The sequence below is a fragment of the Pseudophryne corroboree genome, chromosome 5, assembly GCF_028390025.1.
Source record: "Pseudophryne corroboree isolate aPseCor3 chromosome 5, aPseCor3.hap2, whole genome shotgun sequence".
Classification (NCBI taxonomy): domain Eukaryota; kingdom Metazoa; phylum Chordata; class Amphibia; order Anura; family Myobatrachidae; genus Pseudophryne; species Pseudophryne corroboree.
Window position 1 is genome coordinate 393107555 of NC_086448.1, and position 25912 is coordinate 393133466.

The 25912-nt window shown below is 47.4% G+C and overlaps 1 pseudogene; it reads right to left on the minus strand.

Moving 5' to 3' along the window:
* Positions 1-20003: 20003 nt before the first annotated feature.
* On the minus strand, positions 20004-20176 carry LOC134930973 (U1 spliceosomal RNA; annotated as a pseudogene).
* Positions 20177-25912: the final 5736 nt, after the last annotated feature.

Genomic DNA, 25912 nt, shown 5'->3' on the forward strand with positions numbered 1-25912 from the left:
ATATAGGGCCTAATTAAGACCTCATCCCTGCTGTGCATATTCACACAACAGGAGATCAGGTCTGAAGTGCGTGTGTGCTGGTGCCACAGTGCACCGGCACATGCCAGAGATGTGATCAGCATCTCTGCCCAGTGAGCGCCTCTGCCTGATTGACAGGCAGAGGCGGTCACTGGGCAGGAGGAGTCGGGCCAGCGGCGTTGTGCCGCCATTTTGGGGGCACAGTCAAGACAACGCAGACATGACCGGACCGTATGGGGGCGGGCCGTGACGGCTGCGTGACCCGGACAGCAACGGGCCTTATTTACTAAAATCTCAGATAAATTTTATGGCATTTATGTTAGAGATGAGCGCCTGAAATTTTTCGGGTTTTGTGTTTTGGTTTTGGGTTCGGTTCCGCGGCCGTGTTTTGGGTTCGAACGCGTTTTGGCAAAACCTCACCGAATTATTTTTGTCGGATTCGGGTGTGTTTTGGATTCGGGTGTTTTTTCCCAAAAACACTAAAAAACAGCTTAAATCATAGAATTTGGGGGTCATTTTGATCCCAAAGTATTATTAACCTCAAAAACCATAATTTACACTCATTTTCAGTCTATTCTGAATACCTCACACCTCACAATATTATTTTTAGTCCTAAAATTTGCACCGAGGTCGCTGTGTGTGTAAGATAAGCGACCCTAGTGGCCGACACAAACACCGGGCCCATCTAGGAGTGGCACTGCAGTGTCACGCAGGATGTCCCTTCCAAAAAACCCTCCCCAAACAGCACATGACGCAAAGAAAAAAAGAGGCGCAATGAGGTAGCTGTGTGAGTAAGATTAGCGACCCTAGTGGCCGACACAAACACCGGGCCCATCTAGGAGTGGCACTGCAGTGTCACGCAGGATGGCCCTTCCAAAAAACCCTCCCCAAACAGCACATGACGCAAAGAAAAAAAGAGGCGCAATGAGGTAGCTGTGTGAGTAAGATTAGCGACCCTAGTGGCCTAGCTGCCGAGTGCCGACACAGAGGTAGCCACAGCCGTGAACTACCGCACTGTACTGTGTCTGCTGCTAATATAGACTGGTTGATAAAGAGATAGTATACTCGTAACTAGTATGTATGTATAAAGAAAGAAAAAAAAACCACGGTTAGGTGGTATATACAATTATGGACGGGCTGCCGAGTGCCGACACAGAGGTAGCCACAGCCGTGAACTACCGCACTGTACTGTGTCTGCTGCTAATATAGACTGGTTGATAAAGAGATAGTATACTCGTAACTAGTATGTATGTATAAAGAAAGAAAAAAAAACCACGGTTAGGTGGTATATACAATTATGGACGGGCTGCCGAGTGCCGACACAGAGGTAGCCACAGCCGTGAACTACCGCACTGTACTGTGTCTGCTGCTAATATAGACTGGTTGATAAAGAGATAGTATACTCGTAACTAGTATGTATGTATAAAGAAAGAAAAAAAAACCACGGTTAGGTGGTATATACAATTATGGACGGGCTGCCGAGTGCCGACACAGAGGTAGCCACAGCCGTGAACTACCGCACTGTACTGTGTCTGCTGCTAATATATAGACTGGTTGATAAAGAGATAGTATACTCGTAACTAGTATGTATGTATAAAGAAAGAAAAAAAAACCACGGTTAGGTGGTATATACAATTATGGACGGGCTGCCGAGTGCCGACACAGAGGTAGCCACAGCCGTGAACTACCGCACTGTACTGTGTCTGCTGCTAATATATAGACTGGTTGATAAAGAGATAGTATACTCGTAACTAGTATGTATGTATAAAGAAAGAAAAAAAAACCACGGTTAGGTCACTGGTATATACAATTATGGACGGGCTGCCGAGTGCCGACACAGAGGTAGCCACAGCCGTGAACTACCGCACTGTACTGTGTCTGCTGCTAATATAGACTGGTTGATAAAGAGATAGTATACTACTAATATTATATACTGGTGGTCAGGTCACTGGTCACTAGTCACACTGGCAGTGGCACTCCTGCAGCAAAAGTGTGCACTGTTTAATTTTAATATAATATTATGTACTCCTGGCTCCTGCTATAACCTATAACTGGCACTGCAGTAGTGCTCCCCAGTCTCCCCCACAATTATAAGCTGTGTGAGCTGAGCAGTCAGACAGATATATAATATATATAGATGATGCAGCACACTGGCCTGAGCCTGAGCAGTGCACACAGATATGGTATGTATGTGACTGAGTCACTGTGTGCTGTGTATCGCTTTTTTCAGGCAGAGAACGGATTATAAATAAAAGTGGTGGTCACTGGTCACTATCAGCAAAACTCTGCACTGTACACTACTGAGTACTCCTAATGCTCCCCAAAATTAGTAAATCAAGTGTCTAAACGGAGAGGACGCCAGCCACGTCCTCTCCCTATCAATCTCAATGCACGTGTGAAAATGGCGGCGACGCGCGGCTCCTTATATAGAATCCGAGTCTCGCGATAGAATCCGAGCCTCGCGAGAATCCGACAGCGTCATGATGACGTTCGGGCGCGCTCGGGTTAACCGAGCAAGGCGGGAAGATCCGAGTCGCTCGGACCCGTGAAAAAAAACATGAAGTTCTGGCGGGTTCGGATTCAGAGAAACTCATCTCTAATTTATGTGCAGTCTAGTTTGCACAGTTGATAGAGTGTTGATCTTGCACTATCAATGTAAGCCTCACATAGGTTTGATACACATGTAAGTTTGTTTTTATTTTACTACATTGTGGTTTGTGGCTCTATACCATGTAATGCATGTCTTTTAACAGTAGTCAAGTCTTCCAATGTGCTTGTTAGTGAAACCCAATAGATAGCTTTATTTTATTTTGTTTCTTCAAATATTGAATGCATATGTCTTATAACTTTTTTTTTCAATATATAAACATTTTTATTATAAGATTTTCAATGAAACAAGTACATCCAAGTTGCAGATTATGGATTGTGAAGGACAAATCAACCATATAAACAATTTAAGCAATTTAAATTGCATGCAGGTAGTAGAATATCAAACTCCTTGGATGAGAGTTGGTCGTAATAAACTAGGATAGAAAAGAATAAAGTAGAAAATAAGATTTTAAACCTACCGGTAAATCTTTTTCTCGTAGTCCGTAGAGGATGCTGGGGACTCCGTAAGGACCATGGGGATAGACGGGCTCCGCAGGAGACAAGGGCACTTTAAGAAAGACTTTAGTTCTGTGTGTGCACTGGCTCCTCCCTCTATGCCCCTCTATGCCACAGTTAGAGAAACTGTGCCCAGAGGAGACGGACAGTATGAGGAAAGGATTTTGTTAATCCAGGGCAAGATTAGAGATGAGCGGGTTCGGTTTCTCTGAATCCGAACCCGCCTGAACTTCATGTTTTTTTTCACGGGTCCGAGCGACTCGGATCTTCCCGCCTTGCTCGGTTAACCCGAGCGCGCCCGAACGTCATCATGACGCTGTCGGATTCTCGCGAGGCTCGGATTCTATCGCGAGACTCGGATTCTATATAAGGAGCCGCGCGTCGCCGCCATTTTCACACGTGCATTGAGATTGATAGGGAGAGGACGTGGCTGGCGTCCTCTCCATTTAGATTAGGGTTGAGAGAGAGAGAGAGAGATTGACCTGAGGCTGTGATACTGTAGAAGAGAGTGCAGAGTTTAGTGACTGACGACCACAGTGACCACCAGACAGTGCAGTTGTTTGTTTTATTTAATATATCCGTTCTCTGCCTGAAAAAAACGATACACACAGTGACTCAGTCACATACCATATCTGTGTGCACTGCTCAGCCCAGTGTGCTGCATCAATGTATATATATATCTGACTGTGCTCAGCTCACACAGCTTATAATTGTGGGGGAGACTGGGGAGCACTGCAGTGCCAGTTATAGGTTATAGCAGGAGCCAGGAGTACATAATATTATATTAAAATTAAACAGTGCACACTTTTGCTGCAGGAGTGCCACTGCCAGTGTGACTAGTGACCAGTGACCTGACCACCAGTATATATAATATTAGTAGTATACTATCTCTTTATCAACCAGTCTATATTAGCAGCAGACACAGTACAGTGCGGTAGTTCACGGCTGTGGCTACCTCTGTGTCGGCACTCGGCAGCCCGTCCATAATTGTATATACCACCTAACCGTGGTTTTTTTCTCTTTCTTTATAGTCATACTAGTTACGAGTATACTATCTCTTTATCAACCAGTCTATATTAGCAGCAGACACAGTACAGTGCGGTAGTTCACGGCTGTGGCTACCTCTGTGTCGGCACTCGGCAGCCCGTCCATAATTGTATATACCACCTAACCGTGGTTTTTTTTTCTTTCTTTATACATACATACTAGTTACGAGTATACTATCTCTTTATCAACCAGTCTATATTAGCAGCAGACACAGTACAGTGCGGTAGTTCACGGCTGTGGCTACCTCTGTGTCGGCACTCGGCAGCCCGTCCATAATTGTATATACCTCCTAACCGTGGTTTTTTTTTCTTTCTTTATACATACATACTAGTTACGAGTATACTATCTCTTTATCAACCAGTCTATATATTAGCAGCAGACACAGTACAGTTCGGTAGTTCACGGCTGTGGCTACCTCTGTGTCGGCACTCGGCAGCCCGTCCATAATTGTATATACCACCTAACCGTGGTTTTTTTTTCTTTCTTTATACATACATACTAGTTACGAGTATACTATCTCTTTATCAACCAGTCTATATATTAGCAGCAGACACAGTACAGTGCGGTAGTTCACGGCTGTGGCTACCTCTGTGTCGGCACTCGGCAGCCCGTCCATAATTGTATATACCACCTAACCGTGGTTTTTTTTTCTTTCTTTATACATACATACTAGTTACGAGTATACTATCTCTTTATCAACAAGTCTATATTAGCAGCAGACACAGTACAGTGCGGTAGTTCACGGCTGTGGCTACCTCTGTGTCGGCACTCGGCAGCCCGTCCATAATTGTATATACCACCTAACCGTGGTTTTTTTTTCTTTCTTTATACATACATACTAGTTACGAGTATACTATCTCTTTATCAACCAGTCTATATATTAGCAGCAGACACAGTACAGTGCGGTAGTTCACGGCTGTGGCTACCTCTGTGTCGGCACTTGGCAGCCCGTCCATAATTGTATATACCACCTAACCGTGGTTTTTTTTTTCTTTCTTTATAGTCATACTAGTTACGAGTATACTATCTCTTTATCAACCAGTCTATATTAGCAGCAGACACAGTACAGTGCGGTAGTTCACGGCTGTGGCTACCTCTGTGTCGGCACTCGGCAGCCCGTCCATAATTGTATATACCACCTAACCGTGGTTTTTTTTTCTTTCTTTATACATACATACTAGTTACGAGTATACTATCTCTTTATCAACCAGTCTATATATTAGCAGCAGACACAGTACAGTGCGGTAGTTCACGGCTGTGGCTACCTCTGTGTCGGCACTCGGCAGCCCGTCCATAATTGTATATACCACCTAACCGTGGTTTTTTTTTCTTTCTTTATACATACATACTAGTTACGAGTATACTATCTCTTTATCAACCAGTCTATATATTAGCAGCAGACACAGTACAGTGCGGTAGTTCACGGCTGTGGCTACCTCTGTGTCGGCACTCGGCAGCCCGTCCATAATTGTATATACCACCTAACCGTGGTTTTTTTTTTCTTTCTTTATAGTCATACTAGTTACGAGTATACTATCTCTTTATCAACCAGTCTATATTAGCAGCAGACACAGTACAGTGCGGTAGTTCACGGCTGTGGCTACCTCTGTGTCGGCACTCGGCAGCCCGTCCATAATTGTATATACCACCTAACCGTGGTTTTTTTTTCTTTCTTTATACATACATACTAGTTACGAGTATACTATCTCTTTATCAACCAGTCTATATATTAGCAGCAGACACAGTACAGTGCGGTAGTTCACGGCTGTGGCTACCTCTGTGTCGGCACTCGGCAGCCCGTCCATAATTGTATATACCACCTAACCGTGGTTTTTTTTTCTTTCTTTATACATACATACTAGTTACGAGTATACTATCTCTTTATCAACCAGTCTATATATTAGCAGCAGACACAGTACAGTGCGGTAGTTCACGGCTGTGGCTACCTCTGTGTCGGCACTCGGCAGCCCGTCCATAATTGTATACTAGTATCCAATCCATCCATCTCCATTGTTTACCTGAGGTGCCTTTTAGTTGTGCCTATTAAAATATGGAGAACAAAAATGTTGAGGTTCCAAAATTAGGGAAAGATCAAGATCCACTTCCACCTCGTGCTGAAGCTGCTGCCACTAGTCATGGCCGAGACGATGAAATGCCAGCAACGTCGTCTGCCAAGGCCGATGCCCAATGTCATAGTACAGAGCATGTCAAATCCAAAACACCAAATATCAGTAAAAAAAGGACTCCAAAACCTAAAATAAAATTGTCGGAGGAGAAGCGTAAACTTGCCAATATGCCATTTACCACACGGAGTGGCAAGGAACGGCTGAGGCCCTGGCCTATGTTCATGGCTAGTGGTTCAGCTTCACATGAGGATGGAAGCACTCAGCCTCTCGCTAGAAAAATGAAAAGACTAAAGCTGGCAAAAGCAGTAGCACCGCAAAGAACTGTGCGTTCTTCGAAATCCCAAATCCACAAGGAGAGTCCGACTCCAATTGTGTCGGTTGCGATGCCTGACCTTCCCAACACTGGACGTGAAGAGCATGCGCCTTCCACCATTTGCACGCCCCCTGCAAGTGATGGAAGGAGCACCCGCAGTCCAGTTCCTGATAGTCAGATTGAAGATGTCAGTGTTGAAGTACACCAGGATGAGGAGGATATGGGTGTTGCTGGCGCTGGGGAGGAAATTGACCAGGAGGATTCTGATGGTGAGGTGGTTTGTTTAAGTCAGGCACCCGGGGAGACACCTGTTGTCCGTGGTAGGAATATGGCCGTTGACATGCCTGGTGAAAATACCAAAAAAATCAGCTCTTCGGTGTGGAAGTATTTCACCAGAAATGCGGACAACAGGTGTCAAGCCGTGTGTTCCCTTTGTCAAGCTGTAATAAGTAGGGGTAAGGACGTTAACCACCTCGGAACATCCTCCCTTATACGTCACCTGCAGCGCATTCATAATAAGTCAGTGACAAGTTCAAAAACTTTGGGTGACAGCGGAAGCAGTCCACTGACCAGTAAATCCCTTCCTCTTGTAACCAAGCTCACGCAAACCACCCCACCAACTCCCTCAGTGTCAATTTCCTCCTTCCCCAGGAATGCCAATAGTCCTGCAGGCAATGTCACTGGCAATTCTGACGAGTCCTCTCCTGCCTGGGATTCCTCCGATGCATCCTTGCGTGTAACGCCTACTGCTGCTGGCGCTGCTGTTGTTGCTGCTGGGAGTCGATGGTCATCCCAGAGGGGAAGTCGTAAGCCCACTTGTACTACTTCCAGTAAGCAATTGACTGTTCAACAGTCCTTTGCGAGGAAGATGAAATATCACAGCAGTCATCCTGCTGCAAAGCGGATAACTGAGGCCTTGACAACTATGTTGGTGTTAGACGTGCGTCCGGTATCCGCCGTTAGTTCACAGGGAACTAGACAATTTATTGAGGCAGTGTGCCCCCGTTACCAAATACCATCTAGGTTCCACTTCTCTAGGCAGGCGATACCGAGAATGTACACGGACGTCAGAAAAAGACTCACCAGTGTCCTAAAAAATGCAGTTGTACCCAATGTCCACTTAACCACGGACATGTGGACAAGTGGAGCAGGGCAGGGTCAGGACTATATGACTGTGACAGCCCACTGGGTAGATGTATGGACTCCCGCCGCAAGAACAGCAGCGGCGGCACCAGTAGCAGCATCTCGCAAACGCCAACTCTTTCCTAGGCAGGCTACGCTTTGTATCACCGCTTTCCAGAATACGCACACAGCTGAAAACCTCTTACGGCAACTGAGGAAGATCATCGCGGAATGGCTTACCCCAATTGGACTCTCCTGTGGATTTGTGGCATCGGACAACGCCAGCAATATTGTGTGTGCATTAAATATGGGCAAATTCCAGCACGTCCCATGTTTTGCACATACCTTGAATTTGGTGGTGCAGAATTTTTAAAAAAACGACAGGGGCGTGCAAGAGATGCTGTCGGTGGCCAGAAGAATTGCGGGACACTTTCGGCGTACAGGCACCACGTACAGAAGACTGGAGCACCACCAAAAACTACTGAACCTGCCCTGCCATCATCTGAAGCAAGAAGTGGTAACGAGGTGGAATTCAACCCTCTACATGCTTCAGAGGTTGGAGGAGCAGCAAAAGGCCATTCAAGCCTATACAATTGAGCACGATATAGTAGGTGGAATGCACCTGTCTCAAGCGCAGTGGAGAATGATTTCAACGTTGTGCAAGGTTCTGATGCCCTTTGAACTTGCCACACGTGAAGTCAGTTCAGACACTGCCAGCCTGAGTCAGGTCATTCCCCTCATCAGGCTTTTGCAGAAGAAGCTGGAGACATTGAAGGAGGAGCTAACACGGAGCGATTCCGCTAGGCATGTGGGACTTGTGGATGGAGCCCTTAATTCGCTTAACAAGGATTCACGGGTGGTCAATCTGTTGAAATCAGAGCACTACATTTTGGCCACCGTGCTCGATCCTAGATTTAAAGCCTACCTTGGATCTCTCTTTCCGGCAGACACAAGTCTGCTGGGGTTGAAAGACCTGCTGGTGACAAAATTGTCAAGTCAAGCGGAACGCGACCTGTCAACATCTCCTCCTTCACATTCTCCCGCAACTGGGGGTGCGAGGAAAAGGCTCAGAATTCCGAGCCCACCCGCTGGCGGTGATGCAGGGCAGTCTGGAGCGACTGCTGATGCTGACATCTGGTCCGGACTGAAGGACCTGACAACGATTACGGACATGTCGTCTACTGTCACTGCATATGATTCTCTCAACATTGATAGAATGGTGGAGGATTATATGAGTGACCGCATCCAAGTAGGCACGTCACACAGTCCGTACTTATACTGGCAGGAAAAAGAGGCAATTTGGAGGCCCTTGCACAAACTGGCTTTATTCTACCTAAGTTGCCCTCCCACAAGTGTGTACTCCGAAAGAGTGTTTAGTGCCGCCGCTCACCTTGTCAGCAATCGGCGTACGAGGTTACATCCAGAAAATGTGGAGAAGATGATGTTCATTAAAATGAATTATAATCAATTCCTCCGCGGAGACATTGACCAGCAGCAATTGCCTCCACAAAGTACACAGGGAGCTGAGATGGTGGATTCCAGTGGGGACGAATTGATAATCTGTGAGGAGGGGGATGTACACGGTGATATATCGGAGGGTGATGATGAGGTGGACATCTTGCCTCTGTAGAGCCAGTTTGTGCAAGGAGAGATTAATTGCTTCTTTTTTGGGGGGGGTCCAAACCAACCCGTCATATCAGTCACAGTCGTGTGGCAGACCCTGTCACTGAAATGATGGGTTGGTTAAAGTGTGCATGTCCTGTTTTGTTTATACAACATAAGGGTGGGTGGGAGGGCCCAAGGACAATTCCATCTTGCACCTCTTTTTTCTTTTCTTTTTCTTTGCGTCATGTGCTGTTTGGGGAGGGTTTTTTGGAAGGGACATCCTGCGTGACACTGCAGTGCCACTCCTAGATGGGCCCGGTGTTTGTGTCGGCCACTAGGGTCGCTTATCTTACTCACACAGCTACCTCATTGCGCCTCTTTTTTTCTTTGCGTCATGTGCTGTTTGGGGAGGGTTTTTTGGAAGGGACATCCTGCGTGACACTGCAGTGACACTCCTAGATGGGCCCGGTGTTTGTGTCGGCCACTAGGGTCGCTTATCTTACTCACACAGCTACCTCATTGCGCCTCTTTTTTTCTTTGCGTCATGTGCTGTTTGGGGAGGGTTTTTTGGAAGGCACATCCTGCGTGACACTGCAGTGCCACTCCTAGATGGGCCCGGTGTTTGTGTCGGCCACTAGGGTCGCTAATCTTACTCACACAGCTACCTCATTGCGCCTCTTTTTTTCTTTGCGTCATGTGCTGTTTGGGGAGGGTTTTTTGGAAGGGCCATCCTGCGTGACACTGCAGTGCCACTCCTAGATGGGCCCGGTGTTTGTGTCGGCCACTAGGGTCGCTTATCTTACTCACACAGCGACCTCGGTGCAAATTTTAGGACTAAAAATAATATTGTGAGGTGTGAGGTATTCAGAATAGACTGAAAATGAGTGGAAATTATGGTTTTTGAGGTTAATAATACTTTGGGATCAAAATGACCGCCAAATTCTATGATTTAAGCTGTTTTTTAGGTTTTTTGGAAAAAAACACCCGAATCCAAAACACACCCGAATCCGACAAAAAAAATTCGGTGAGGTTTTGCCAAAACGCGGTCGAACCCAAAACACGGCCGCGGAACCGAACCCAAAACCAAAACACAAAACCCGAAAAATTTCCGGCGCTCATCTCTAGGCAAGATTCATACCAGCCACACCAATCACTCCGTATAACTTGTGATAAACTACCCAGTTATGAGTACGAAAAAACACATAGCATCAGTGCAGGACCGATGCAACTATAACATAACCCTTATTGAAGCAATAACTATATACAAGTATTGCAGAAGTAGTCCGCACTTCGGACGGGCGCCCAGCATCCTCTACGGACTACGAGAAAAAGATTTACCGGTAGGTTTAAAATCTTATTTTCTCTAACATCCTAGAGGATGCTGGGGACTCCGTAAGGACCATGGGGATTATACCAATGCTCCAAAACGGGCGGGAGAGTGCGGATGACTCTGCAGCACCAATTGAGCAAACATGAGTTCCTCCTCAGCCAGGGTATCAAACTTATAGTATTTTGAAAAGGTGTTTGAACCTGACCAAGTAGCAGCTCGACACAGCTGTAGTGCTGAGACCCCTCGGGCAGCCGCCCAAGAAGAGCCCACTTTCCTCGTGGAATGGGCCTTGACCGATTTCGGTAACTGCAATCCAGCCATAGAATGCGCTTGCTGAATCGTGTTACAAATCCAGCGAGCAATAGCCTGCTTTGAAGCAGGGGCACCAATCTTGTTGGTTGCATACAGGACAAACAGCGCTTCAGTTTTTCTGACTCTAGCCGTCCTGGCCACGTAAATTTTCAAAGCCCTGACCACATCAAGTAACTCGGAATCCTCAAAGTCACACGTAGCCAAAGGCACCACAATAGGTTGGTTCATATGAAAAGATGAGACCACTTTTGGTAGGAATTGAGGACGGGTCCGCAATTCCGCTCTATCCACATGGAACACCAAATATGGGCTTTTATGTGACAAAGCCGCTAATTCCGACACTCGCCTAGCCGAAGCCAAGGCTAATAACATGACCACCTTCCACGTGAGATATTTTAACTCCACCGTTTTAAGTGGTTCAAACCAGTGTGATTTTAGAAAACTTAACACCACGTTAAGGTCCCAAGGTGCCACCGGAGGCACAAAAGGAGGCTGAATATGCAGCACTCCTTTTACAAAAGTCTGAACTTCTGGAAGAGAAGCCAATTCTTTTTGAAAGAAAATGGATAAGGACGAAATCTGGACCTTAATAGAGCCTAATTTTAGGCCCAAATTCACTCCAGTTTGTAGGAAGTGAAGGAAACGGCCCAGATGGAATTCTTCCGTAGGAGCATTCCTGGCCTCACACCAAGAAACATAATTTCGCCATTTACGGTGTAATGTTTTGACGTTACATCCTTCCTAGCCTTTATCAGCATAGGGATGACCTCAACCGGAATGCCTTTCACTGCTAGGATCCGGAATTCAACCGCCATGCCGTCAAACGCAGCCGCGGTAAGTCTTGGAACAGAAAGGGCCCCTGATGCAACAGGTCCTGTCTTAGAGGAAGAGGCCACGGATCTTCTGTGAGCATTTCGTGCAGATCCGGATACCAGGTCCTCCGTGGCCAATCTGGAACAATGAGGATTGATCTCACTCCTCTTTGTCTTATTATCCTCAACACCTTGGGTATGAGAGGAAGAGGAGGAAATACATAGACCGGCCGGAACACCCACGGTGTCACTAGGGCGTCTACAGCTACTGCCTGAGGGTCTCTTGACCTTGCGCAATACCTCTGTAGCTTTTTGTTGAGCCGGGACGCCATCATGTCTCTCTGTGGCAGTTCCCACCGACTTGTAATCTGTGCAAAGACTTCCTGATGAAGTCCCCACTCTCCCGGATGTAGGTCGTGTCTGCTGAGGAAGTCTGCTTCCCAGTTGTCCACTCCCGGAATGAACACTGCTGACAGTGCACTTGCGTGATTCTCCACCCAGCGAAGAATTCTGGTGGCTTGTGCCATCGCCACTCTGCTCCTTGTGCCTCCTTGGCGGTTTACATGAGCCACTGCGGTGACGTTGTCTGACTGGATCAGAACTGGTTGGTCGCGAAGTAAGGTCTCCGCTTGACGTAGGGCATTGTATATGGCCCCTAGTTTCAGGATGTTGATGTGAAGACAAGTCTCTTGACTTGACCAAAGACCTTGGAAATTTCTTCCCAGTGTGACTGCTCCCCAACCTTGGAGGCTTGCATCTGTGGTCACCAGGATCCAGTCCTGAATGCCGAATCTGCATCCCTCAAGAAGGTGAGCACTCTGCAGCCACCACAGGAGTGATACCCTGACCCTGGGGGACAGGGTGATCAACCAATGCATCTGTAAATGTGACCCGGACCACTTGTCCAGTAGGTCCCATTGGAAAGTCCTCGCATGGAATCTGCCGAATGGAATGGCTTCGTATGATGCCACCATCTTTCCCAGGACTCGAGTGCAGTGATGCACTGACACAAGTTTTGGTTTCAATAGGTTCCTGACAAGAGTCATGAGTTCCTGGGCCTTTTCTATCAGGAGATAAACCCTCTTCTGGTCTGTGTCCAGAATCATGCCCAAGAAAGACAGACGAGACGTAGGAACCAACTGCGACTTTGGGATATTGAGAATCCAGCCGTGTTGCTGTAACACTTTCAGTGAAAGTGATACGCTGTTCAGCAACTGCTCTCTTGATCTCGCTTTTATGAGATCGCTCAAGTACGGGATAATTGTGACACCTTGCTTGCGCAGGAGAACCATCATTTCCGCCATTACCTTGGTGAAAATTCTCGGGGCCGTGGAGAGACCAAACAGCAACGTCTGAAATTGGCAATGACAGTCCTGTACCGCAAATCTGAGGTACGCCTGATGAGATGGATAAATGGGGACATGAAGATATGCATCCTGTACACAAATGCGGATAACAGGTGTCAAGCCGTGTGTTGCCTTTGTCAAGCTGTAATAAGTAGGGGTAAGGACGTTAACCACCTCAGAACATCCTCCCTTATACGTCACCTGCAGCGCATTCATCATAAGTCAGTGACAAGTTCAAAAACTTTGGATGACAGCGGAAGCAGTCCACTGACCACTAAATCCCTTCCTCTTGTAACCAAGCTCCTGCAAACCACACCACCAACTCCCTCAGTGTCAATTTCCTCCTTAGACAGGAAAGCCAATAGTCCTGCAGGCCATGTCACTGGCAAGTCTGACGAGTCCTCTCCTGCCTGGGATTCCTCTGATGCATCCTTGAGTGTAACGCCTACTGCTGCTGGTGCTGCTGTTGTTGCTGCTGGGAGTCGATCGTCATCCCAGAGGGGAAGTCGGAAGACCACTTGTACTACTTCCAGTAGGCAATTGACTGTCCAACAGTCCTTTGCGAGGAAGATGAAATATCACAGCAGTCATCCTGCTGCAAAGCGGATAACTCAGGTCTTGTCAGCCTGGGTGGTGAGAAACGTGGTTCCGGTATCCATCGTTAATTCAGAGGCAACTAGAGACTTGATTGAGGTACTGTGTCCCCGGTACCAAATGCCATCTAGTTTCCATTTCTCTAGGCAGGCGATACCGAAAATGTACACAGACCTCAGAAAAAGAGTCACCAGTGTCCTAAAAAATGCAGTTGTACCCAATGTCCACTAGTCCACATGTCCGTGGTTAAGTGGAGCAGGGCAGACTCAGGACTATATGACTGTGACAGCCCACTGGGTAGATGTATTGCCTCCGGCAGCAAGAACAGCAGCGGCGGCACCAGTAGCAGCATCTTGCAAATGCCAACTCGTTCCTAGGCAGGCTACGCTTTGTATCACCGCTTTCCATAAGAGGCACACAGCTGACAACCTCTTACGGAAACTGAGGAACATCATCGCAGAATGGCTTACCCCAATTGGACTCTCCTGGGGATTTGTGACATCGGACAACGCCACCAATATTGTGCGTGCATTACATCTGGGAAAATTCCAGCACGTCCCATGTTTTTCACATACATTGAATTTGGTGGTGCAGAATTATTTAAAAAATGACAGGGGCGTGCAAGAGATGCTGTCGGTGGCCCGAAGAATTGCGGGCCACTTTCTGCATTCAGCCACCGCGTGCCGAAGACTGGAGCACCACCAAACATTCCTGAACCTGCCCTGCCATCCTCTGAAGCAAGAGGTGGTAACGAGGTGGAATTCAACCCTCTATATGCTTCAGAGGATGGAGGAGCAGCAAAAGGCCATTCAAGCCTATACATCTACCCACGATATAGGCAAAGGAGGGGGAATGCACCTGACTCAAGCGCAGTGGAGAATGATATCAACGTTGTGCAAGGTTCTGCAACCCTTTGAACTTGCCACACATGAAGTCAGTTCAGACACTGCCAGCCTGAGTCAGGTCATTCCCCTCATCAGGCTTTTGCAGAAGAAGCTGGAGACATTGAAGGAGGAGCTAAAACAGAACGATTCCGCTAGGCATGTGGGACTTGTGGATGGAGCCCTTAATTCGCTTAACCAGGATTCAATCTGTTGAAATCAGAGCAATACATTTTGGCCATACATTGTATCTCTCTTTCCGGCAGACACAAGTCTGCAGAGGTTCAAAGACCTGCTGGTGAGAAAATTGTCAAGTCAAGCGGAACGTGACCCGTCAACAGCTCCTCCTTCACATTCTCCCGCAACTGGGGGTGCGAGGAAAAGGCTAAGAATTCCGAGCCCACCTGCTGGCGGTGATGCAGGGCAGTCTGGAGTGAGTGCTGACATCTGGTCTGGACTGAAGGACCTGGCAACGATTACTGACATGTCGTCTACTGTCACTGCATATGATTCTGTCACCTTTGAAAGAATGGTGGAGGATTATATGAGTGACCGCATCCAAGTAGGCACGTCAGACAGTCCGTATGTATACTGGCAGGAAAAAGAGGCAATTTGGAGGCCCTTGCACAAACTGGCTTTATTCTACCTAAGTTGCCCTCCCTCCAGTGTGTACTCCGAAAGAGTGTTTAGTGCAGCCGCTCACCTTGTCAGCAATCGGCGTACGAGGTTACTTCCAGAAAATGTGGAGAAGATGATGATCATCAAAATGAATTATAATCAATTCCTCCGTGGAGACATTCACCAGCAATTGCCTCCAGAAAGTACACAGGGATCTGAGATGGTGGATTCCAGTGGGGACGAATTAATAATCTGTGAGGAGGGCGATGTACACAGTGAAAGGGGTGAGGAATCGGAGGATGATGAGGTGGACATCTTGCCTCTGTAGAGCCAGTTTGTGCAAGGAGAGATTGATTGCTTCTTTTTTGGTGGGGGCCCAAACCAACCAGTCATTTCAGTCTGCCGTGTGGCAGACCCTGTTGCTGAAATGATGGGTTCGTCAATGTTTTTCTTTTCAATCTAAGCCCCTGCAGTTTTCTGTAAGCATCTGCTTCGCTATGATGATCAACAAGTCACAAGGGCAAACACTCAGGGCTGGAGGCGTAGATCTTAGGACCAGACACCCAGAGAGGCAGCGAGGCAGATTGTAATGCAGTGCGCGCAGATAAGCAGCGCAATGGTAAAAAGGAGGCATGGTCTCATAGGTAGGGGTGTGGCCTGGTGGCCTGAATCTCCATTTTGTTGCTCCGGGTATCCCGGGGGTTGAGTGCTGCACCCTGGGACTAGTGTGTGAGTGGTGCTGGCTCCTGCACAGTGACAGAAACTGGGTGTTACACGTAATGTCACAGTGAAACACCCATATTCTGTCACTGAAGAGGAGCCGGCACTTTGGTGTCACCCCCCTTGGCGGGTGACACTCGGGTGTGGGCCGCAACCCCGTTGTGATGCCACTGACCCATGGGAAGCTTTACGTGGCTTACCCATGTGTTAGTAGCCCCAAGCATCTTTTGTGTTAGTCCCTGAAGAAAAACTTCAAATATTTACATATAAATTTTGTAATCAATGGGCCTAATTCAGTAAGGATTGCAAATTCTGCTAAGTAACAGAATTTGCAATCCTTTGGTTCGCATGCTGGGGCCACCCAGCATGCCGCCTCCCTTCTTGACCACGCTGAAATTGCAGTCGCAGTGCAGTTCAGCGTGATCATAAAAAATGGGTTAGCCTCCTGTTGGTGCAGACTGTATGTGTGCGCAGGAAGCCGCCACCATTTTTGTGATCGCAGCGGCTGCATGTGATGTCATGCAGCCGCTCTGACCATGCCTCCTGTTTCTCCGTTGCCGACCCCATTTTGAAGCCCTGCCCACGCACCGCTCCATCTCCGACTTGGAAATGGAGTGTTGCTGACCCCCCCCCAGCACCGATTGACAGTCAGAGGCGATTGCATTATCTGCGGGGTGCCGCAGAAAATGCAGGCGCATGCGTATGCTCTTAGCAATTTTTGCAGTTGGATTGCTTATTGCGATTGCAATCCAACCTGAATCAGGCTCTATTACCTATCACAATGCACTGCGGGTAGTACAAAATGGGGTTAATATAGGAGAAAACCCCCAGATCTGTGCTCCTTAACTGTCCCTGCTGGCTAGTGGAGCGGCTGCCCAGTAATCAGTGTCCACGACAGTGCGCACATGGCCCGCCCCCTACAGCCACGCTGGATCACTTTATAGTGTGGGCACAGAAGTCCCTTACCTCCCTTTCATCAGCGGCCTCGTGATCCCGGAGGGCGGTGTGTGTGTGTGACTGACCTTAGGAAGAAACCGGAGCCTCCGCTGCAGTGACCCAGCAACCAGGGCACGGGAGTATACTGCGCCGCTGGGAGTGATGGAGCTGCAGTAAAGATGTCTATTAGACCTAGCCTGCTGCAGCCCTTATAGATTCTTATAAAAAAAAGTTCTTCTTTTCTTGTCAAAATTAATAGCTAAGAATAGGCTGCTTGAGGCAGCCCCCTGTTAAGTGGCCTGCTACTGAAGGCACCAACTACAAACTGAGCTCCCTGTTCATGGAAGCGAGGTTATAGAGGAGGGGGCGCTGAGCATCTTGGGAACAGTCAAAAGCTTTGAGCCTGTTGGTGCCTCAGATCAAGATCCTACTCTACACCCCAATGTGAATCCTTGTGGAGTCCAGTGTACCCCACAGAAGAAATGAATGTGTCACACCCATTGGCAGCAACATTAGAATAGCTGCTGATGGGCACAATTGAGAAAGGAAGGGGGGAAAACATTTGAATCCAGCACATATATGTAATTTGAATATGTAATTTGTACCTTCCTACTTTAAAATGTAATGGATGAACCTCACCCTGTGAGAACTATCTTCATGATCAAGAGATCTCATACGCAAGAAAAGCATGTGTTGGGATAGGGCTGTGGTGGGCGGCTGCTCGGGCCCACCCCCGTCAAGTTAAGGAGATTCAACTGAGGAAGCACAAGGGAACTCTTGTCTGGGGACAACAACTGCAGGGAGACCACATCTTTTCAGATGAACATGAGAGGGCGGAAGGCTGCCTAATACTGAAGCACCCTCAAACATCAAACCATATGCAACAACTAGTACAAGCATTCCTGGGGAAAGGTCTGCAGCAGACGGATTTGCATACGGTGATGTCATCCAAGCAGTGGGCCAAAGTTGGCTGGAACCCTCATCTGCATATGAAAAGAGAAAAGGGGCATGCAGGGCATGGCGGCCTTTTGCGGCGCTTGGATGACCCCTAGTTCGCATTGAACACCCCCACCCTCCTTCGGTGTGGGGCTCATGTTGGCCATGCCCCAGCCCCTGAAGCATTCAAGCTGATTTCTTGCAGCAGCTGGGCACTGTAACAGCTCCAGAGCTGCTCTGTAAGGCAAATAAAAGGGTGTGGGCCCTGCAACACCACCTGTAGTTCGCATTGTGCGTTGGAAGGCACAAAGTAAGCAGACGGGAGAAGTCAGGATAGTGCGCAAGGTTAGACTATACAAAAATAAATAGAAAGCGCTATACTGAAATATGAATCGGCTGTCACAATTAATTGGCACCAATATAGACTGCAGCCCTCAAGTAAAGGGGGTGTTGAATCCCACTAAATATTATCAAAATACAAAAACCACAAATTGAGGGCGCTGTCTAAAGATAGAGATCATTTATTAAAAAATATATATATCTTTCAATTGTACATAAAAAACAACAATGCACCATTCGATTACTTTTACTTCAAATGTATCAATTAAACAATAAAATTATTACTTTAAAATTGACTGATAGCACGGTCATAAGCAATATTCCTACTTATGGATACATATAAACTGATCACACCATCTGAAATAATTAAATCATGATCTATATCACAGTGAGATATCTTTTTAGATCCTGCCTCCTGTAGAATAAATGTCCAGACTTATCCAGAGGAATAAAATTCCACATGCAGTGGTATTTAAATACTTGTATACTCCCGCTGGTAAAGGTATTCACAGTGCTATTTGGAAAACGGATCTTTTGAAAGTTATTAATCAGTTTTACGGGTGTAGCATACACAGGTTTTAACGGGCGTCCCCGTTCTCTGACCTCTCAGTATATTTATGTTTATGTTGTATTTCTCAGTCAGTGGAAACCCCTGTATTTTATTGCTCACCCGTATCTTGTTGAGACTGGCCGCCGAGAACTGCGTCTCTTTTCCGGTGTCTGTCTCTTCGTTCACCTCAACGGTATTGCCGCTGTGCCGGAGGACTCACAGTGTGGCGGTCTGCCTCTGATTCAATCTGTTACCGGCAGCTGGAGTCCAAGGCGAATTTACGGCTATTTGCAGGAGCGGCTGTGGTGGTTTAGCCGGAGGCGTCTCCCGTCTTCCGTAGGTGAAGCAAATTAGAGTCTCACCGATATAGAAATTAATCTTTGGTTCAGATGGTTGTGTCCACAGGTATGAGGGTGACACTTAACGCGTTTCTCAGCCCTATGTCAATGGCTGTTTCCTCAGAAGTATGCAAATAGCCGTAAATTCGCCTTGGACTCCAGCTGCCGGTAACAGATTGAATCAGAGGCAGACCGCCACACTGTGAGTCCTCCGGCACAGCGGCAATACCGTTGAGGTGAACGAAGAGACAGACACCGGAAAAGAGACGCAGTTCTCGGCGGCCAGTCTCAACAAGATACGGGTGAGCAATAAAATACAGGGGTTTCCACTGACTGAGAAATACAACATAAACATAAATATACTGAGAGGTCAGAGAACGGGGACGCCCGTTAAAACCTGTGTATGCTACACCCGTAAAACTGATTAATAACTTTCAAAAGATCCGTTTTCCAAATAGCACTGTGAATACCTTTACCAGCGGGAGGATACAAGTATTTAAATACCACTGCATGTGGAATTTTATTCCTCTGGATAAGTCTGGACATTTATTCTACAGGAGGCAGGATCTAAAAAGATATCTCACTGTGATATAGATCATGATTTAATTATTTCAGATGGTGTGATCAGTTTATATGTATCCATAAGTAGGAATATTGCTTATGACCGTGCTATCAGTCAATTTTAAAGTAATAATTTTATTGTTTAATTGATACATTTGAAGTAAAAGTAATCGAATGGTGCATTGTTGTTTTTTATGTACAATTGAAAGATATATATATTTTTTAATAAATGATCTCTATCTTTAGACAGCGCCCTCAATTTGTGGTTTTTGTATTTTGATAGTGCGCAAGGGCATAGAAGGGAGGGGCTCAAGAAAAGAGAAGTGGAAACAGACAGCAAACTAGGCTGGAGAGAGACCTGAGACAAAGAGATCTGAATTATACCAGAGCCAACCAGGGGAAAGCACAAATGCAGCCCCCCCCCCCCCCCACCACCACAAATTATGCAGTCGAGTTTCCCACATTTGGGGAAATCACAGAGGTCAGCATACCCAGAATGCAATGAATGAACCTCACCCTGGGAAAACAATCTTCATGACCATGGTATCACCTATGCAAAATAAGTATGATTTGAGATAGGGCTGGGGAGGGCCGCTGCTCAGGCACACCTCCATCAAGTAAAGAAAATTCAACTGAGGCAGCACAAGGGAACTCTCATCTGGGGACAACAACTGCAGGGAGAACACATTTTCAGACGAATGTGGGAGGGCGGAAGGCTGCCTAATACTGAAGCACCCCCCAAACAACAAACCAAATGCAACAACTAGTGCAAGCATTCCTGGGGTAAGGCCTGCAGCAGATGGATTTGCATATGGTGATGTCATCCAAGCAATGGGCATAGTTGGCTGCAACCCTCGTCTGCATATGAAAAGAGAAAATGGTCACGCAGGGCATGGCGGCCTTTGTGGGGTTGCGCTTAGATGACCCCTAGATCGCTTTATACACCCCCATCAGTGTGGGGCTCATGTTGGCCATGCCCCAGCCCCTGAAGCATTCAAGCTGATTTCTTGCAGCAGCTGGACCCAGTAACAGCTCCAGAGTTGCTCTACAAGACAAGTAAAAGGGTGTGAGCCCTGCAGCACCACCTGTAGTTTGCATACACACATATATAGGACAGCATCTCTTATATGCCCCAGGGGCAATAAAATAGTATCCTTATCTAGGGTATCCGTCCATGCCGCTACAGCACTACACACCCAGGCCGACGCAATTGCCGGTCTGAGTAAGGTACCTGAATGTGTATAAATGGACTTCAGGGTAATCTCCTGTTTGCGGTCAGCAGACTCTTTGAGGGTAGCCGTATCCTGGGACGGGAGGGCTACCTTCTTGGATAAGCGTGTTAATGATTTGTCCACCCAAGGGGAGGATTCCCATCGTAACCTATCCGTTGATGGGAAAGGATACGCCATAAGAATCCTTTTGGAAATCTGCAGGAGATTCCCAAGCTTTTTCACATAACTCGTTCAGCTCGTGTGAGGGGGGAAAGGTTACCTCAGGCTTCTTTCCCTTGTACATATGTACCCTCTTGTCAGGGATAGGGGGCTCCTCTGTGATGTGCAAAACATCTTTTATTGCCATAATCATATATCGAATGTATTTTGCCAATTTCGGCTGTAACTTTGCATCATCGTAATCGACACTGGAGTCAGAATCCGTGTCGGTATCTGTGTCAACAATCTGGGATAGTGGGCGCTTATGAGACCCTGACAGTCCCTGCAACATAGGATCAGGCATGGGTTGAGACCCTGACTGTCCCAAAGCTTCAGCCTTGTCTAATCTTTTGTGCAATGAGTTTACACTAGCATTTAAAACATTCCACATATCCATCCAATCAGGTGTCGGCGGAGACACCACATTCATTTGCTCCCGCTCCTCTCTAATATAGCCTTCTTCCTAAGACATGTCGACACACGCGTACCGACACACCACACACACAGGGAATGCTTTTACTGAAGACATTTCCCCCACAAGGCCCTTTGGAGAGACAGAGAGAGATTATGCCAGCACACACCCCAGCGCTATATAACCCAGGAATAGCACAGTAACTTAATGTTTGCACAGTAGCGCTGCTGTATGTAATTTGCGCCGAATTATGTGCCACCCCCTGTCTTTTCAACCCTCTTGTCTACCGTGGTATAAGCAGGGGAGAGTCCGGGGAGCTTCCTCTCATCGGTGCTGTGGAGAAAAAATGGCGCTGGTGAGTGATGAGGGAGAAGCCCCGCCCCCTCGGCGGCGGGCCTCTGTCCCGCTTAAACTGTACAATTGGCGGGGGCTCATACATATATACAGTGCCCAGCTGTATATATGTTATATTTTTGCCAAAAAGAGGTTTATATTGCAGCCCAGGGCGCCCCCCCTGCGCCCTGCACCCTTACAGTGACCGGAGTATGTGAGGTGTATGGGAGCAATGGCGCACAGCTGCAGTGCTGTGCGTTACCTCAATGAAGATCATGAAGTCCTCTGCCGCCTCTGAAGTCTTCTTTTCTTCTCATACTCACCCGGCTTCTATCTTCCGGCTCTGCGAGGGGGACGGCGGCGCGGCTCTGGGACGGACGGCGAGGGTGAGATCCTGCGTACCAATCCCTTTGGAGCTAATCCCTTTGGAGCTAATGGTGTCCAGTAGCTTAAGAAGCAGGACCTTGCAACTAGGAGAGTAGGGCTGCTTCTCTCCCCTCAGTCCCTCGATGCAGGGAGTCTGTTGCCAGCAGTGCTCCCTGAAAATTAAAAACCAAACAAAATACTTTCTGTCAGAAAGCTCAGGAGAGCTCCTGAAAAGCACCCAGTCTCCACTGGGCACAGTATCAAACTGAGGTCTGGAGGAGGGGCATAGAGGGAGGAGCCAGTGCACACCCAGAACTAAAGTCTTTCTTAAAGTGCCCATGTCTCCTGCGGAGCCCGTCTATCCCCATGGTCCTTACGGAGTCCCCAGCATCCTCTAGGACGTTAGAGAAAATAGGATTTTAATACCTACCGGTAAATTCTTTTCTCTTAGTCCGTAGAGGATGCTGGGCACCCGTCCCAGTGCGTACTGTGTCTGCAGTTATTAAATGGCCCTTAACTCCAGAACATTTATGTGGAGACAACTTTCCCGACTTGACCATCTTCCTTGGATGTTTTCCCCCTGTGTGACTGCTCCCCAGCCTCGGAGGGTTGCATCCATGGTCCCTAGGATCCAGTCCTGGATCCCGAACCATCGCCCCTCTAGGAGGTGAGAACTGTGCAGCCACCAATGGAGTGAGATTCTGGTCTTGGAAGACAGGATTATCCTCCGGTGCGTGTGTAGGTGGGATCCGGACCACTTGTCCAACAGGTCCCACTGGAACACTCTGGCATGGAACCTGCCAAACTGAATGGCCTCGTAGGCCGCAACCATCTTCCCCAGCAACCAAATGCATTGATGGATTAACACTCTTGCTGGTTTCAGAATTTGTTTGACCAGACTATGGATCTCCAGAGCCTTTCCACTGGAAGAAAACCTCTTCTGTTCCAGTATCACTCCCAAAAACAACAACCGCGTCATTGGGACCAACTGCGATTTTGGCAAGTTTAGGAGCCAACCATGTTGTTGAAGAACTGTCAGGGAGAGTGCAATGTTTTGCACTAACTGGTCCCTGGATCTCGCCTTTATCAAGAGATCATCCAAGTACGGGATAATTGTTACTCCTTGCTTGCGATCACCCTGGTGAAAATCCTCAGAGCCGTGGACAGACCAAACGGCAACGTCTGAAATTGGTAATGACAATACTGAATTGCAAACCTCAGGTAGCTTGATGCAGAGGCTAAATGGGAACATGTAAGTAGGCATCCTTTATGTCTACCAAAACCATGAAATCTCCTTCCTCCGGACTGGAGATCACTGCACTGAGAGATTCCATCTTGAAATTGAATTTCCTTAGGTAGAAATTGAGGGATTTCAGATTTCAGATTGGTCTGACAGAGCCGTCCGGCTTAGGGACCACGAAGAGGCTTGAATAAAAACCTTCTCCCTGCTGACTAAGGCCGATTTGAACAATCGGTGAGGGGGAACGTCTTGAAACCCCAGTTTGTACCCTTGGGACACTATTTGTAAAACACACGAGTCCATGTCCGAATGAATCCAGAACTGACTGAAGAGTTTTAGACGTGCCCCCACTGGTGCGGGCTCCTGCAAGAGAACCCCAGCGTCATGCGGTGGATTTGGCAGAAGCAGAGGATGATCTCTGCTCCTGCGATCTTGAAGAGGATGCAGACCTCTTCCCTCTTCTCCTTCCTCTACCTGCAAAGAAAGGGGAATCTTAACTTCTTGCATATCTATTAGGCCGAAATGACTGCATCAGATAATGATGCGTCTTCATCCGTTGGGAGGGAACATAGGGCAAGAAGGTTGACTTACCTGCGGGAGCTGCCGAGATCAAAATAACTAGGCAGTCACCAAACAAGGCTTCACCTTCATAGGGAAGAGACTCCCTTTCTTCTTGGAGTCAGCATCCGCATTCTCTTGGTGAATCCACAATGCCCTCCTATCCGAGACTGCCATGAAATTGGCCCGTGAACTCAAGAGTCCTATATCCCTTGCAGTCTCACGTAAGTATGCTGCAGTGTCCTTGATATGATCCAACGTAAGGAGTATCCCATCTCTCCAGGGTATCTATATCGGATGACAAGGTATTCGACCAATTCTTGAATACTACTACTCACCCATGCACATGTAATGGCAGGTCTAAGTAATGTACCCGTGGTTACATAACTAGAAATAATGTAGCTTCCTGCATACGATCCGCTGGATTTGTGACAGGGCCCCGTGCAGAACAGGGGGTGACTCCCACTTTATTCTGTCCGCGGCGGGAAATGAATAAACAACCAGAATCCTTTTGGGGATTTGAAACCATCTTGTCGAGCTGGCCCAGACTTTCTCAAACAGAGATGGAGGAACGTTACATCAGCTTTCATTATATATCTATATATACATACATACATATAGACCCCTTTGTCAGGAACAGCAGGGTCTTCAGTGATTTTAATATGTCCTTAATATCCACAATCATGTACTGAATGCTCCTTGCCAATATTGGATCTAATCAGGAAACATTATGGTCGACATAGGAATCAGTATCCGTGTCAGTATCAGTGTGTAGTAACTGGGCAAAATAACATTTTTGCGACCCCGCGGGGCCTGAGGGAAAAGAAACATAGCCATGAACATCACATCTATTCTCTACGTCTGTGTCTGGGACACAGATTTATCCAACCTTACTCTGATATTACTGAAACTTTCACCCAGTCAGTTATTGGTGGTGCCAACAGGGCCACCATCATATGTCTGCATTCCTAATATAGTTTCCTCTTGGGAAAAACATTCAGCCACCGACATGTTGACACACATGTACCAAGTACCCACAGACACACCGGCTTATGGGGGACAGACCGTCAGTAAATCTGTCAGAGGGACACAGAGGATTTTTCAGCTCACAATCCAGCGCCAAAAGTACACAGTCTGGGAAATAATAAACTCTATAGTGATAGACTTGTAATGCTCTAAAGATGTTTTGGTGAGGTGAGGAAGAAGCCCCACCGCTGTAATGGCGCGTATCTGTCCCGCTCAGAAATAATTAATTACGCTAGCGGGGTAAGGACAGTGCCCAGGCACTAATGTCCACTTTTTCCAGCGTTTTGTGAGGAATTTATGCTGCCCAGGGTGCCCCCCCCCCCCCGTGCCCTGCACCCTGCAGTGCCTGTGTTTGTGTGGGAGCATGGCGCGCAGCGTTCCGCTCGCTGCTCGGTACCTCAGAATGCCGTCACTGGAAAAGAAGTCTTCTGTTCTTCTGCTACTCACCTGTCTTCTGGCTTTGTAAGGGGGTGACAGCAGGCTGCGGGAGTGTGCATCTAGGCGTACCCAGCGATCAGCACCCTCAGGAGCTAATGGTGTCCTGTCAGCCTGAAGCAGAGCCATTGAACTCACTAGAAGTTGGTCATACTTCTCTCCCCTAAGTCCCACGAAGCAGGGAGACTGTTGCCAGCAGCCTCCCTGAAAATAAAAAAAACTAACAAGTCTTTTCAGAGAAACTCAGTAGAGCTCCCCTGTAGTGCATCCAGTATCACTGCGCACAATACTAAAACTGGAGTCTGGAGGAGGGGCATAGAGGGAGGAGACAGTTCACACCCTTTGAAAGTCTTAAAGTGCCCATGTCTCCTGCGGATCCCTTCTATACCCCATGGTTCTTAATGTGACCCCAGCATCCTCTAGGACGTATGAGAAAACAAATAACGCACACACGAGGAGGAGAGAACTAAGGAAGCTATAAGGAGAAGAGGGGAGGGAGGGGG